Source organism: Hypanus sabinus, chromosome 1, assembly GCF_030144855.1.
Source record: "Hypanus sabinus isolate sHypSab1 chromosome 1, sHypSab1.hap1, whole genome shotgun sequence".
NCBI classification, from domain to species: Eukaryota; Metazoa; Chordata; class Chondrichthyes; order Myliobatiformes; family Dasyatidae; genus Hypanus; species Hypanus sabinus.
The window spans coordinates 43,578,883-43,596,195 of record NC_082706.1 but is presented as its reverse complement, the minus strand read 5'-3'; the positions used below and the strand labels follow the sequence as shown (position 1 = coordinate 43,596,195).

Genomic DNA, 17,313 nt, shown 5'->3' with positions numbered 1-17,313 from the left:
TTGGTGAAGGGTTTCAACCCGAAACATTAACTGTTTATTACCCTCCATCGATGCTGCCATTGGACATCTGAATCATTCACCCCTTTCCTGATGGAGCTGCCATGTTCTTGGAGATGACTCCACCTCTCTTGGTTATTCCATTGTTTTCACTTTAGCATTTCTTTTTTGTTTTACAGTCTTTACACCCTTCTGCCGGTCTGCACTCATTGCTGTATTTATTGTTAGCATTATCATCTGTGAGCTTCATATGAAAAATAAATCCCACATTCTCCTTGGTGTAAATAACAACAAACTAATCTAATTGCCTCTGGGCTGGGATACAAGGCTGGCCCTTGTGGAGATCTTGCCCCGAGGATATCCAGCTGCAGACTGACAGAGAAACATTGGGGCTGACTATGTCTGGAGGGGTGGATTCTTGTGTAGTTGTATCTGAGCTAACCAGCACCTCCCCTGGTTTTGCTCCTACCTGCTTGATTTTGATTGTGTCTAGGATACTGTGGTAAGAGATGATTCAGAGTTAGGTTTATTATCACTGGCATGAAATTTGTGGCAGCAATACAATGAAAGACATAAATTACGATGTTACAGTAAATAAATAGTGTGGAAGTAGCAAGGTAGTATTCATAAGTTCATAGACCATTCAGAAATCTGATGGTTGCAGAGAGGAAACTGTTCCTAAAATATTGAGTGTGGGCTTTTGGGCTCCCGTTTCCCCTTGCCATTTAAGAGAGCATGTTCCAGGTGGTGGGGGTCCTCAGTGGTGGTGAGTGTCATCAGTGGGGAGGCTTGTGTCCGTGATGGATCCGGCTGAGTCCACAATCCTCTGCAGTCTCTTTTGATCCTGTGCATTAGAGTCTTCATACCAGCCTGCTACTTGCAACCTGTCAGAATGCTCTCCACAGTACATTTGTAAAAACTTGGTAGAGTCCTTGGTGTCATTCTGGAACTCCTCAAACTCCTAATGAATGAGACCCGCTTGCATGCCTTTCTTATTGCATCAATGTGTTGGGCCCAGGATAGATTGTCTGAGATGTTGATGCCAAGGAACTTGAAGTGCTTCACCCTTACCACTGCTAACCCCTCAATGAGGACTGGTGTGTGTATTTCTAACTTCCCTTTCCAAAAGTCTATATTAATTTCCTTGATCTTGTTGACGTTGAGTATGCAGTCATTATTGTGACACCATTCAACCAGCTGATCTCTCTTGCTCCTGTTTGCCTTCTTGTCATCATCTAAGATTGTCAACAACATTGGAGTCATCAGTGAATTTATAGATTATTTGCCTTCCTTGCTGTGGGCAGTTCTAGTCTTCCCAAAGAAATTCAGCATGATCCTCATTGATTCTTACCAGCTTTTATTGCACTAGAAAGCATTCTGTATGGATGCATTACACTACTTTGCACATGACTGCAAGAAGTCAACATGATCAAGGGGCAGTAAAGTACAAACACTTTACTGACAGTGGTGGGAATTGAACCCAGATTGGTTATTGCTGGTGCTGTAAAGTGTTAAAACCATTAGATATAGAAGAATAAAGCTATTTGGCACATCTAGTCTGTTCCACCATTTCATCATGGCTGAACCATTTCCCTCTCTGCCTCAATCTCCCGTCTCTCTCTGTAAACTCTCAGGCCCTGCTTAATCAGGAATCTATCAAAGTTCAAAAGTAAATTATCAAAGTACATATATGTCACCGTATTCAACCCTGAGATTCATTTTCTTGTGGGCATACTCAATAAATCTATATAATAATAATTATAACAAAATCTGAAAGGCAGCCCAAATTGGGCATTTAGCCAGAAGTCAACAAACTCAGCAAGTACAAAAAGAAATAAATAATAATAAATAAGCAATAAATATTGAGAAATGAGATGAAGAGACCTTGAAAATGGGTCCATTGGTTGTGGTAACATTTTAATGACGGAGCGAGTAAAGTTGATTGAAGTTAAGGCTCTGCTTTAAAGATACCCAATGACTTGGCTTCCACGGCCATCTGGGGCAACGAATTCCACAAATTCACCACCCTCTGGCTAAAGAAATTCCTCCTCAACACTGTTCTAAATGGCATCTCTTTATTCTGAGGCTGTGCCTTCTGGTCCTAGACTCCCCCACCATAAGAAACATCCTCACCATATCTATTGAGGCCTTTCAACATTCAATAGGTTTCAATAAGATTCCCCCCCCCCCCCCCCTTATTCTTCTTAATTCCAATGAGTACAGGCCCAGAGCTATCAATTGGTCCTCAGATAGTAACCCTTTTATTCCCAGAATCATTCTCATGGTCCTCCTCCGAGCCCTCTCCAATGTCAGCACATCCTTTCTTGGGTAAGCAGCCCAAAACTGTTCACAGTACTCCCAAGTGAGGTCTTACTACTTCTTTGTAAAACCGGCAACTTTACGTCCTTGCTTTTATATTCTAGACCTCTTGAAATGAATGCTAACATTGCATTTGTCTTCCACACCACTGACTAAACTTGCAAATTAACCTTTCAGGAATCCTGCATGAGGACTCCCTAGACCCTTTGCATCTTAGAGTTTTGAATGTTTTCTCCATTTAGAAAATAGTCTATACTTTTATTTCTTCCATCAAAGTGTATGACCATATACTCCCCAACACTCCATTTCATCTGCCACTTAGTTGATCATTCTCCTGATCTGTCCAAGTCCTTCTGCAGAGTCTCTGCTTCTTTCTGTCTTACCATCCGCAAACTTGGCCACAAAACCATCAATTCTGTCATCCAAATCCTGACATATAATGTAAAAAGAAGCAGTCCAAATACACCACTAGTCACCAGCAGCCAACCAGAAAAGACTCCCTGTAGTCCCACTCTTTGTCTCCTGTCAATCAGCCAATGCTCTATCTAAGCTAGTATCTTTGCTGTAATACCATTCCTGTAATTTCATGTAATAACTTATTAAGTAGCCTTATATATGGTGCCTTGTTAAAGGCCTTCTGAAAATACAAGTACATAACTTTGTCTATCCTGCTTGTTATTTCTTCAAAGAATTCAAACAGATTTGTCAGGCAAGATTTTCCCTTAAGGAAACCATGCTGACTTTGGCCTATTTTACCATGTGCCTCCAAGTACCCCAAACCACATCCTTAACAATCGACTACAAAGTCTTCCCAGCCACTGAGATCAAACAAACTGGCCTATAATTTCCTTTCTTCTGCTTCTCTCTCTTCTTGAGTGGAGTGATATTTGCAATTTTCCAGTCCTCTGGAACAGTGCCATGATCTATTGATTCTTGAAAGATCATGACTAATGCCTCCACAATCTCATCAGCCACCTCTTTAGAACCTGGGTTGTGGATTATGTAGTCCAAGTGATTTGTCTACCTTTGGACTATTCAGTTTCCCAAGCACCTTTTCCCTAGTAATGACAACTTCACTCATTTCTGCCCCTGACACACTCGAACTTCTGGCAGACTGCTAGTGTCTTCTACAGTGAAGGGCGATGCAAAATATTTGTTCAGTTTGTCAGCCATTTCCTTGTCCCCCATTACTACCTCTTCAGCAACATTTCCCAGCAATGCAATATCAACTCTTGCCTTTCTTTTACTCTTTATATATCTTAAGTAACTTTTGATACCCTTTAATATTATTGACTAGCTTATCTTTGTATTCTTTTTCCGTCTTTACCTTCTGTTGGTTTTAAAAAGCTTCACAGTCCTCTAACTTCCTACTAATTTCTGCTCTGATGTATGCCCTCTCTTTAGCTTTTATGTTTTTGCCTTTCTTTGTCAGCTCTGGTTTCATCATCCTGCTTTTAGAATACTTCTTTGGGATGTATCTATGTTGTGTCTTACAAAGTTCTCCCAGAATATTTTCCATTGTTGCTGTGCCATCATCCCCTTCCGATCAATTCTGACCAGCTCTTCTCTAATATCTCTAATTCCCTCTACTGCACTGTATTACTGAGGCATCTAACTTTAGCTTCACTGCTTCAAAGTGTAGGGTGAATTCTATCATATGTTTGACCCCTAAGGGTTCCTTTACCTTAAGACCTAATTAATTACAGTTCATTCCACAACACCCAATTCAGAATAGCTGATCCCCTAGTGGGCTCAATTATGAGCTGCTCTTATAAAAAAAAAACATCTTGTAGGCATTCTACAAATTCCCCCGTTGCAATCCAACAGCAATCTGATTTTCCCAATCTACCTGCATATTGAAATCCCCCATGACTATTGTAGCGTTGTCCTTTTAACATAAACTTTTCTTCCTCCTGTTGTAATTTGTAGCCCACTACTTTGCTACTGTTTAGAGGCCTTTATATAACTCTCATCAGGGTATTTTTACTCCTGCAGTTTCTTAGCTCTCCCCACAAGGATTCTACACATTCTGATCCTATGTAACCTTTCTCTAAGGATTTGAATTCAGTTTTTTACCTACAGAGACATCCCACCACCTTTGCCTACCTGCCTGTCCTTTTGATACAATGTGGATCCTTGGATGTTATCCCCCAGCTTTAATCTTCGTTCTGCCATAAATCAGTGATGCCACAACATCATACCTGCCAATATCTAATGGTGCTACAACTTAATCTATCTTATTCCATATACTGTGTGCATTAAAAAATAACATATTCAGTCCTGTATTCATCACCCTTTTTGATTTTGTCCCCCTGTTACATTGCAACTCATCCAGTTGACTGCAGCTTTGTGCTCTCATCAGCCTGCTATTGCTAGCAGTATAACTATACACTGCCTCTGTTTGTAAACCAATCAGCCCTGACATTCCGGTTCCAACCCCTTGCCAAATTAATTTCAACCCTTCTGAACAGTTCTAGCAAACCTGCCCGCAATGATATTGGTTCCCTTGAGTTCAGGTGTACTCATCTCTTTTGTACAAGTCATACCTTTCCCAGAAGAGATCCCAATGACCCATAAATCTAAACCCCTGGCCCCTGCACCAATTACTGAGTCACATATTTATCTGCCAAATGCTCCTATTCTTACCCTCATTGGTGGGTGGCACAGGTGGCAATATGGAGATTACTTCCCTAGTGGTTCTGCTTTTCAGCTTTGTACCTAGCTCCCTAATAATCTCTCTTTCGAACCTTCTCACGTTTCCTGCTTATGTCACTTGTGCAAGTATGCACCAAGATTTCTGGCTTTTCACCCATCCTGTTTAGAATACCATGGACCTGATCTGAGACATACCTGACTTTGACATCTGGGAGGCAACTTATCATCCAGGTATCACTATTGAGTCCACCGAATCTTATCTCTATTCCTCTAACTATGGAATCTTCTATCACTACTGCACTCCTCTTCATCTCTCTTCTCTTTGGAACCTGATTGCTCCGGCTGCCCCGGTAGGTCGTCCCCCTCAACAGTATCCAAAATGGTATACTTATTACTGAGGGCAATGGCCATAAGGGTTCTCAGTACTGGGTGCCCATTTCCCTTCCTTCTCCTGACAGTCCCCCAGTTACCTGCCTCCTGCAACCTACGGCTGACTATCTGCCTGTAACTCCTATCTTACATTTCCCCAGTCTCCTGTATGAGCTGAATGTTATCGAGCTACAGCTCCAGTACTTTAACATGTTATCCAAGGAGCTGCAGCTTGGTGCAGATGTGGTTATCTTAGAGGCTGTAGGTTTCCCAGAATTCCCACATCTTACACAAAGAACATAACACTGTCCCTGGAGTCATTCCCACTGCTCTGACTATGCCTCAATAAAAAAGGAATGAAGAATAAAGAAGAAGAAACTTACCAGATACTTGCTTCATCCAAGTCAATTAAGCCAAAGCCTCTCCACTCGGACACTGACCCACTCCAACAATCACTGCTCCACTTGCCCTGACTTATTTTTATTTGTTTTTGCTAACAAATCCCATTCACTGATTGCTGCAATTCAAACTCTGAAAACTGCCATGAAGTACAGGATAGGCATGGTAAGTCATACAGCTCTGACTCAGTTCCTTCAGCCTGCTGAGTCTGCACTAGTCAGGAGCAGTGGGGGTTGCAGTACACACATTCCTGTCATGGTCTGGATCGGTTCCCCTTCAAATTTAGTTAGGTTGCATTATGATCCGGACTGTTGACTTTTTGTTCCTTTCTAATTCTGTTTCACGTGTCCCTTGAGCTTGGCAATTAAGATGATCTACTCTAGACCCGAACCGGCAGCTTATAAGCCCCTGGTTTTAGCCGTTTGGGGCGAGAGTGTTAAAGAAGCCTTAGCAAGTCGCCGCCTCCACGACAAGCCAGAGTGATCCAGCCCACATCGGAGTGCCAGCAATTCGCCTTCCGTCGCCAGAGTGGGTCCAGGCAAGGTCAATCTGCCAGGGGTGAGTTGAAGGCGGAGTCCTGGCTCAAAGTTCGTGCCCGTTGTCCGTGTCTATCCCTCTAAGAAGAGTCCCGGCTCGGTGCCTGAGTGGAAGTCGGAGTCCTGGCTCGACGTTCAAGCCCATTGTCCGTGTCTATCCCCCGAAGAAGAGTCCCGGCTCAATGCCTGATCTGAAGGAGGAGTCCTGGCTCAAGGTTCCTTGTCCTGAGTTCGGTGTCCATGTTTCTGGCTGCGGCGAATCAAGGTCTTAGTCTCCTAGTCCAAGGGCCACAGCGGTCCTAGTCCCCAGTGACCCAGTCATGGCTGCGGCTGCCCATGTTCCCACTGTCCAAGATCCGCGGCTGCCCATGTTCCCACTGTCCAAGATCCGCGGCTGTCCATGTTCCCACTGACCGAGGTCCGTGGCTGTCCATGTTCCCACTGTCCAAGTCCAAGATCCGCGGCTGTCCATGTTCCCACTGACCGAGGTCCGTGGCTGTCCATGTTCCCACTGTCCAAGTCCAAGGTCCGCGGCTGTCCATGTTCCCACTGACCGAGGTCCGTGGCTGCCCATGTTCCCACTGTCCAAGTCCAAGATCCGCGGCTGTCCATGTTCCCACTGACCGAGGTCCGTGGCTGTCCATGTTCCCACTGTTTAAGTCCAAGGTCCGTGGCTGTCCATGTTCCCACTGTCCAAGTCCAAGATCCGCGGCTGTCCATGTTCCCACTGACCGAGGTCCGTGGCTGTCCATGTTCCCACTGTCCAAGTCCAAGATCCGCGGCTGTCCATGTTCCCACTGACCGAGGTCCGTGGCTGTCCATGTTCCCACTGTTTAAGTCCAAGGTCCGCGGCTGCCCATGTTCCCACTGTCCAAGTCCAAGGTCCACGGCTGTCCACGTTCCCACTGTCCAAGTCCGAGGTCCGTGGCTGTCCATGTTCCCACTGTCCGAGTACAAGGGCCGTGGCTGTCCATGTTCCCACTGTCCAAGTCCAAGGTCCACGGCTGTCCATGTTCCCCCTGTCCAAGTCCAAGGTCCGTGGCTGCCCATGTTCCCACTGTCCAAGTCCAAGGTCCGTGGCTGTCCATGTTCCCACTGTTTAAGTCCAAGGTCCGTGGCTGTCCATGTTCCCACTGTCCAAGTCCAAGGTCCGTGGCTGCCCATGTTCCCACTGTCCAAGTCCAAGGTCCGTGGCTGCCCATGTTCCCACTGTCCAAGTCCAAGGTCCGTGGCTGCCCATGTTCCCACTGTCCAAGTCCAAGGTCCGCGGCTGTCCATGTTCCCACTGACCGAGGTCCGTGGCTGTCCATGTTCCCACTGTCCAAGTCCAAGGTCCGTGGCTGCCCATGTTCCCACTGTCCAAGTCCAAGGTCCGTGGCTGTCCATGTTCCCACTGTTTAAGTCCAAGGTCCGTGGCTGTCCATGTTCCCACTGTCCAAGTCCAAGGTCCGTGGCTGCCCATGTTCCCACTGTCCAAGTCCAAGGTCCACGGCTGTCCATGTTCCCACTGTCCAAGTCCAAGGTCCGCGGCTGTCCATGTTCCCACTGTCCAAGTTGTGGCCACGGCGATCCCAATTCCCAGTTTCCAAGTCCCAGGTCCGCGGAGATCCAAGTCCCTAGTCCCCTAGTCCGAGGTTCGTGTTCCACTTTGTCCTCCTTGATTTCCTGATTTTCTGTGTAGCGAGTAATAAACGCTATTTTATTGTACCTAAGAAAGATGTGTTTGTGTCCTGTGTGTGGGTCCTCTCCCAGCACCCTTGTCCCCACCTCATGACAGTTCCTGAACTGAGCTTAAGAGGGTTGAGAACTTCAGGGTCCTAGGAGTGAACATGACCAATAGCCTCAATACACGGTTGTAATGAATTGATCTGTATGCAAGACAGGATTTCCATTTTACATGTAACGATAATTTACCAATTGACCACTAATCCTATTTTTTTATATTTCCCACATTCCCATCTAATTTCCACCCCCCATCACACCCGAGATTGTAACCCTCATCTACACAACAAGGGAGCAATTCACAACTGTTGGTTAACCCACCCACTTCACACATCAGTTTTTGGGATGTGGGAGGTAAACAGTGCTCCCCATGGGGGCGGGGTGGGGAGAACCTTGCTGTCAAGGAGAGAAAGCTCAGTTTCCACACTTGGGCAGTACCAGTGGTTGGGATCGATCCTCGGTATCTGGAGATGCAGTGGCTCTGCAGCTTACAGGTGGCTCCGGTCCACACTTTGCTCTCTTTGTGTCCCTGAAAACTGGGATCAGGCTAGCCTGCTTCCTGTTCTAGCCGTTGGCATGGTGGTCACGACACCAAAACTAATCTGAGCTATTGAACAACATTAAGGTGCCAATTCCTGTGGGTATTGTCACCGAGCATAATTTCTACCACAGGAAACATATCACCCAGTGTGACTTGCATGTACGAACATTTCGCGACTGCAGGGGTATGTGGAAATGCTTGTGTGAATTGAGTTTTTATTCAGAGGTACAGACTTGACCCTTCCATCCCTTTTAAGCTACACTGCCCAGCAATCCACCAATTTAACTCTCGCCTAATCATGGAACAATTTACAATGACTAATTAACCTACCAATTGTGGGAAGAAACCAAAGCACCCGGAGCACACAGTTGCTTACAGAGGGTGCCAGGACTGAACTCCAAACTCTGATGCCCTGAGCTGTAATAGTGTCGCGGTAACTGCTACATGATGGCTTCTACTACTACTTCTGTGGCTTAAGTTAAGAACTGGGCAATACAGTGCTGGAGTTCAAAGTAAATTTATTATAAAAATACGTATGAAATTCACTTTCTTGCAGGCATACTCAGTAAATCGAAGAAACATAGTAGAATCTATAGAAGACTGCACAAAATAGGCCAAACAACCAATGTAAAAGATAACAAACTGTAAATATAAAATTTTAAAAAAACAATATTTTTAAATAAACAACAAATATTGAGAACATGAGATGAAGAGTCCTTGAAAGTGAGTCCATAGTTTGTGGGAACAGTTCAATGATAGGATGAGTGAAGTTACCTCCACTGGTTCAAGAGCCTTAATAACCTAGTGGTGTGAGTCCTGAGGTTCTTGTACCACCTTCCTGATGGCAGCAGCAAGAAGAGAGCATGGCCTGGGTGTGGGTGTACTTGATGATGGATGCTGCTTTCCTGCGATAGCGCTGTTTAGGTGTGCTCAATAGTGGAGAGGGCTTTACCTACGAAGGACTGGGCCATATCCACTACTGTTTGTTGGACTTTCTATTTAAGGGTATTGGTGTGTCCATACCAGGCTGTAATGCAACCAGTCAATATATATTATCCACCACACGTCTACAGAAGTTTGTTAAAGTTTGTGATGTCATGCTGTATCTTCGCAAACTTCTGAGGAAGTAGAGATGCTCCCATGTTTTCTTCTTAAGTGCTGGGCTCACACAGATCCTCTGAAATGATAACGCAGAGGAATTTAAATAGACAATAGACAATAGGTGCAGAAGTAGACCATTTGGCCCTTTGAGCCTGCACCACCATTCTGAGGCCATGGCTGATCATCTACAATCAATACCCGGTTCCTGCCTTGTCCCCATATCCCTTGATTCCCCTATCCATAATATACCTACCTAGCTCCTTCTTGAAAGCATCCAGAGAATTGGCCTCCACTGCCTTCCGAGGCAGTGCATTCCAGACCCCCACAACCCTCTGGGAGAAGAAGTTTTTCCTTAACTCTGTCCTAAATGACTACCCCTTATTCTCAAACCATGCCCTCTGGTACTGGACTCTCCCAGCATCTGGAACATATTTCCTGCCTCTATCTTGCCCAATCCCTTAATAATCTTATATGTTGCAATCAGATCCCCTCTCAATCTCCTTAATTCCAGCGTGTACAAGCCCAGTCTCTCTAACCTCTCTGCATAAGACAGTCCGGACATCCCAGGAATCAACCTTGTGAATCTACGCCACACTTCCTCTATAGCCAGGATGTCCTTCCTTAACCCTGGAGACCAAAACTGTACACAATACTCCAGGTGTGGTCTCACCTGTACAAATGCAAAAGAACTTCCTTGCTCTTATACTCAATTCCCTTTGTAATAAAGGCCAACATTCCATTAGCCTTCTTCACTTCTTCTAAAGTAGCTGATCCTCTCATTGAGGACTGGTTTCCTCCTCGTGAAGTCAATAATCAGCTCCTTGGTCTTGTTGATAATTGAGCGAGAGGTTGTGGAATCATTTAACCAGATTATCAATATCCCTCCTATTGCTGATTTGTCACCACCTTTGATTCAGCTTATAACAGTGATGTCACCAGCAAACTTGAAAATGGCATTGGAGCTGTGCTTAGCCATACAGTCATGGGTGTAAAGCAAGTAGAGCAGGGGGCTAAGCACACAGCCTTGTGCACCTGTGCTGATGGAGATTGTGTTGGAAATGTCGTTGCCAGTCTGAACTGACTGGGGTCTACAAGTGAGAAAATAGAGGATGCAATTGCACAAAGCAGTATTGAGACCAAGGTCTTGAAGCTTATTGATTACTTTTAAGGGGATGATAGTTTTGAATGTTGAGCTTTAGTTGATAAAGAGCATCCTGATATATTCATCTTTACTGTCCAGATGTTCCAGGTTGAGTGAAGAACCATTGAAATAGAATCTACTGTGGACCCATTGTGCCAGTAGGCAAATTGGAGCAATCCAAGTCGTTTCTCAGGCAGAAGTTGATATGTTTCGTCAGCAACCTCTCAAAGCTCTTCATCAAAGTGGACGATAGTCATTGAGGCAGGTTACCACATTCTTCTTAGGCACGTATAATTGAATCCTGCTTGAAGCTCAGGAGGAAGAACTCAGCAGGTCAGGTGGCACTTGTGGAGCAAAACAGACAGCCGATGTTTCGGGTCTGACCCTCTATCAGGACTAGAAAGAAAAGGGAGAGAGCCAATATATAAAGTGGTGGAGCAAGAGCTGGCTGGCGATAGGTGGATCTAGCTGAAGGGCTGGGGTGATAAACACACAAATGGAGGAACTCAGCAGGTCAGGCTGCATCAATGGAAGGGAATAAGACAGTCAATATTTTGCGATAAAGTGTGTGTGTGTCTGTCTGTCTCCTGGTGATAGGTGGAAGTGAAGGGGGCTGAAGATAGAATCTGATTGGGCAGGATGGGCGTGTAACGGGAGGAGTATGTGGGTGATTCCAGATTTCAGGACCAGTTTGTAAATGCTTTATTACTTTTGCATGTACAAGATACTGTGCAGTGAAAAGCTTTTGAGACAGATCTTTCCATGCACAAGTACATTAAGGTAGTACAGAAGAAAAAAATGCAGATGATAGTGTTACAGTAAGGTGCAGTGTAGGTAGACAAATAACATGTAAGAACTAGGACTGGGTAGATTGAACGATCAAGAGTTCAACTTTATCGTAAGAGGTCCATTCAGTAATCTTATAACAGTGGGATAGAAGTTGTCCTTGAGCCTGGTGATACGTGCCCTTAATCTTTTGTATCTTAATATATTTTGAGCTCCTGGCTGATGCACCAGAGTACTTTAAGCTAAAGGAGTACCTGGTTACATTAATACAGTGGGTTGCAGTCTGTTCCCTCGGGCCACAGGAGAGTCCTGGTAATCCCTCCGGGGCCTGTTTCAGTGGCTGAAGGAAGGGGGGGGGAAGAGGTGGTGCTGCGTTCTCTGAGGATGGTGGTTTGGTGTTTCTGGGGTTTTAATGTTCTGGTGAACCTTTGCTGTAACAAGACTGACACAAACAGCCTGTGTAATTAGAGATAGTGAAAGGTTGCACAGAGCGGATATGGAGAGGACATTTCCATCAGTGGGAGAGTTTAGGATCTGAGGGCACAGCTTCAGAATAAAGTGTTGTCCCTTTAGAACTGAGATGTGGAATTTCTTTGGCCTGGATAGGAGAATGGTATTGATTTAAAATAAACAGCCATGATTGATGAAGCAGACTCAATGGGGTGAATTGCCTAATTCTGCTGTTGTATATTGGGGTCTCAAAGTATTCTCAGGGAAGTGGGACTGAGGATATGCTGCACCTTGGGAGGTGCTGGGGAATATCTGCCACTCTGGGCTTGTAGATTTATGCAGCCCTATCGCCATTATTATGGCACTGTAGAACATGGAACGGGACAACGCTGGGTAGCCATTCAGCCCACAATGTTGTGCCAAGCTCTATACTGTCTGGGGGTGTTGGATACTGGTTACTGATTCCGCTGAACTGTGAGTTTGTATGGGACGTCTTAAGATGTTTCCGAGATAGGGATGAAGGAGGGCTGGGAAGAACATGTTGCCCTGCTGCTGACTTGGTGTATTTTTCTTCCTTTACACGTGTGTGTCCACAGGTGGGACCAGCTCAGGATGCAAGCTACCCTCCTCTCACTGCCTGGCTGCCTCACTTGGCTTCACCCCCACTGAGTCCAGCATGTCGAGTCAGCACAGCCACCTGCCACTCAGCAGCCTGCAGCCCACGAATGAGACCCCGCAAGCCCGGCACGGGCCGCACTGGGGCCCAACCAGCGCTCGTACCCGAGGCCAAGCCGCCGACCACCAGAGAGGCACTGGCACTGATAAGGTACGTATGGCAGCCAAGTCGGCTTCACTGTGTTGTGCACTGTATGGCAAGGAATGCATATGATCGCAAGCTCATTCAGAATCTGCTTTGTTATCACTTATGTTGTGAAACTTGTTGCTTTTGTGACAGCAGTACGGTGCAGGGCATAAAATGACAAAGTTTCAATAAAAAATATTGCAGAAGAGGGATAGAGAGGTTTTGTTCATAGGATCACGAGCCGTTCAGAAATCAGAATCAGGTTTATTATCACTGACATGTCGTGAAATTTGTTTGCAGCGGTAGTACAGTGCAATAAAAATTATGAAGTTGTATTAAGAATTATAAAAATAAATAGTACAACAAGGGAGGAAAATGGTGAAGTAGCATTAATGTGTTCATGGACCATTTAGAAATCTATCTGATGGCAGAGGCAAGAAAGAGGCTGTTGTTGAATCATTTGAGTGTGCATTTTCAGTCTACTCCCCTCAGTAATGCCACGTGACTCCCTGTCTCAGGGAGTGAGGGACGCTGCCTTCTTGAAGGCACCGACACTTGAAGATGTCCTCACTGTTGGGGAGGGATGTGTCCATGATGCAACTGGCTGAGTCCACCAGCTTCTGCAGCCTCTTTCGATCCTGTGCTGAACGCACCATCCATAGCAGGCAGTAGGACAACCTGTCAGAAAGCTTTCCAAGGCAGAGTCACAGAGTCATACAGCATGACAAAAGCCCTTCAGCTCTTTCCACGCTGACCACAGCATCCTCCCTGCTATTCCCAGGTCAATGTCTTCTGCTCATAGCCCTCCAAATCTTCTCCTTCCATGTAACCATCCAAATGTCTCTTAAATATTGCAATTTTTCCTATTTTGACCACTTCCTCAGGCAGCTCTTTCCAAGTACATCCTCTGTGTAAAGTACTTATGTCTTTTTCAAACTCTCCCCTCTTACTTTTCTGTGCCCTGCAGTTTTCAATTCCTGACCCTGGGGGAGAACTTATGTATATCCATCCTTTTGAGGCATCTCTCATTCTTCCGCACTTCAGGGAATAAAGATCCAGTGTGGCTATCTCTCTCTATAACTCAGGCCTTCTAGTCCAGGCAGCATCCTCTTAAATCTGTACTGCACCTTTTCCAGCTGACCGAAACACTACACGATACTCCAAGAGCAGTCTTACCGGTGGCTCACTGCATTTAACTGTAACTACTCCAGAACTTGATTTTAATTGCATCATTAAGGTGGAACAGTACACTTGTATCTGCATTTATAGAAATTTGATAGTCTTTTTTATACATACCAAGCACCAGCATCACAGGCATGGAGGTAGAGGCAACAACAGAATATATATTATACCATACAGTGAAAAAGTTAAGGAAGACCTTAATGTGAAACAAAAACAAAGACACATTCAAAGACAGAATCAAGGTAAGGCCAGCAATGGTGTGTAGTGACTCGTTGCTGTGGTAGAGTTAGGATTGTGCCAGTTGGTTCAAGAACCAAATAGTTGAAGGAAAGTGTCTGCTTCTGAATCTGGTGGTGTGGGAAATCAGGCTACCGTACCCCTTTTCTAGCAGTAAAACCCAGGAAGACTGGAACTTATTTCCAAAGATTGGTGGTTATTGGGATTTTATTCCTTTTTGAAGTCCTCTCCCTATTTTTTATGTATATCTACCAAACTCTCTGCCTCTCCCTCGCCCGTTGCCCCCCTTTCTGCCTTTCCCTCGCCCGTTGTCCCTCCTTCCCCCTCCCTCGCCCGATATCCCCCCCCCCCCCGTCTTCCCCACCTCCCTCGGCTGTCATCCCCTCTCCACTCCTCCCTCGGCCGTTCCCTCCCTCTCCCCCCTCCCTCGGCCTTCATCCCCCCACTCTTGCCCCCCGGCTGTCATCCCCCTCTCCCTTGGTGATGTGGCGTATCTATTAACCTGCACATACTATCAGTATGTGAGTATCCCTCACCAGGGTCAAGTTAAAACCTGCCCATTCCTGCAGTGTCTATTAATTCACACGTACAGGTTTCCCCCGCTATTTGAAGGTAGAGCGTTCCTATGAAATGGTTCATAAGCTAGAATGTCATAAAGTGAAGAAGCAATTACCATTTATTTATATGGGAAAAATTTTTGAGCGTTGGCAGACCCAAAAAATAACCTACCAAATCATGCCAAATAACACATAAAACTTAAAATAACAGTAACATATAGTAAAAGCAGAAATGATCTGATAAATACACAGCCTATATAATGTAGGAATACTTTTCTGCAATTATTGCAGCACTGACCACCGCAGCAAAAATCTCACTCAAGCGCTCTTGGCAGCACTCTCGGCAAAAACACACGGCTCAAGTGCTCCCGACAGAAGCACTCTTTCCAGTAACCTTTAAGCTACGAAGCTACCAAGTAACACTTAAAAATACACAGCCTATATAAAGTAGAAAGAATGTACGTCCAGTGTGGTTTCACTTACCGGAATCGGGAAGACAGCGAGCACACTGATGATGGTGTGTTAGGCTGAGTCGTCGGAGGTTGGGGTGGTGGGAGGTAGAGGAGACTGGGGTGTCATCTCGTCATCTGTTTCCATCAGGCAGGCAGGTCACCTTCTTCTATGTCTGCCTGCCTCATGTTGAAGGTCAAGTTTTGTTGTCTGCTGTGGCTGATGCGAAAGGCTTGAAAAACGACAGTATGCTTGATTGCTTACCCTAGCACATTTTTCTATCGTACAGTTCTTTGTAAGCCCTCAAACCATCCTGAACCTAAACCTACATACCCTTTCAAAATTAAAGTCATACTTTTCTTCAATCATTGCAGCGCTGTCAATCGCAGGGAAAATCTTACGCAATTGCTTCATGTTCAGTTCCTGGACGACTTCACTTTTGGGCCGTTCGCTACTGTGTTCGGCTTCAATTGTTATCCTTTCCTCTTCATCAGCTCTTCATCTCTCAGTTCTTGGACATGGGATGCCAAAACCTCTTCAACATCATCTTCGTCAACTTCCACAAACCCTTAGCCAAACTTCACTATGTCCTTACTTTGTTCACCACGATTGAAACGCTTAATTATGTCTAGTTTTATGCTAAGTGTAACACCCTTACGAGCTCTTTTAGGCTTTTCCGATACTGTACCTTAGAACTCATCTTGCTAACGGATGCACAAAATAAATCAACATGAAGCACAGATGCTCACAGGCACGTGTTTAAGCAATGCCGGCTAGAATGCAGTTCCGGGGGAGGGGCTTGGCTGCGCGGCATGCGCTGCCTTTTTTCGTAACTGTGAAAACGCCTTCTGTTAGCGAAAACAGGTAACTAATGTGGGTCTTTCATAACAGCGAGGTGACGTAGAGCAAACATTGGGAAAACGGGGGACACCTGTATATCAGTGCCCCACTTCCCTCACTAGGATCAGGTTAAAACCAGCCCATTCCCAATGTACCCTCGCTATATCTATTAATCCAGACATACTAACAGTGCTGTACTTCCTTCTGTAGGGTCTGGTTAAAACCTGCCAATTCCTGCTATGTACCTGCAGTGTCTTAATTTACAGATACCAACAGTGCCCCACTTCCCTCACCAGGGTGCGTTTGAAATCTGCTGATTCCTGCTGTATCTATTAATCCACACATACTAGCAATGCCCCACTTCCCCCTCCAGGTTCTGGTTAAAATTGCCCATTCCGGCTGTATCTATTAATCTTCACATGCAACCAGTGTTGCACTTCCCTCTTGGAGCACCTGCTCATTCACACAAATTTCTTATACTGGAGGTCAAACATCAGTCTTGGCTAGCCATAAGTGTTCATCCTTGGGTCAGGGGCTAAGGATCCTGCAGAGAGTGACTCACCTCGTGAAATCCCAAGGCTTTTTCCTGATCGACAAGTTACAATCAATGATGGAACACTCTTCACTTGCTTGGATGCGTACAGCTTCAACTCTTGAGAAGTTTTGTCTCTCTCTAGGACAAAGCCTATTCAATTGGCAGCCCTCCCACCTCCCTCCACCACTGGCACACTGTGGCCGCAGACAGAGTGCATGATCTGCAAAACTCACTGTTGTCCACAGGCTACTCCAAAAGCACCTCCCACGTCCACCACTTCTACTGCCCACAAGAACAGGGGCGCAGGAGAACACCATCATCCACAGTTTCTCCAGATTGCAAAGCAATCAACATTCCTTTACCATCCCTAACTGGTCTGGAAACACCAATGCCCAAGAACAGAAAGTGGTGGGTACAAACCAGGCCATCATAGGCAAAGCTCTCCACCATTGAGCAGATCTACATGGAGCGCAACTACAAGAAAGTAGCATCATTCATCATTAAGGACCCCTGCCTTCTAGGTCATTCTCTCTTCTCGCTACTATTTCTGGTAGGAAGTACAGGAGCTTTGAGTCCCATGCCACCAGATTCAGGAACAGTTATGACCCTACAATCATCAAGATGCTGAACTGGTGTAGATAACTTCAACCACTACTCTGAACTGATTCTACGTCTACAGACTCACTTTCAATGA

The 17,313-nt window shown here is 45.4% G+C and overlaps 1 pseudogene; it reads left to right on the top strand.

The window, feature by feature from the left end:
• Nucleotides 1–17,313, top strand: part of LOC132393356 (dual specificity tyrosine-phosphorylation-regulated kinase 1B-like) — a 59,564-nt pseudogene that overhangs the window by 23,310 nt on the left and 18,941 nt on the right.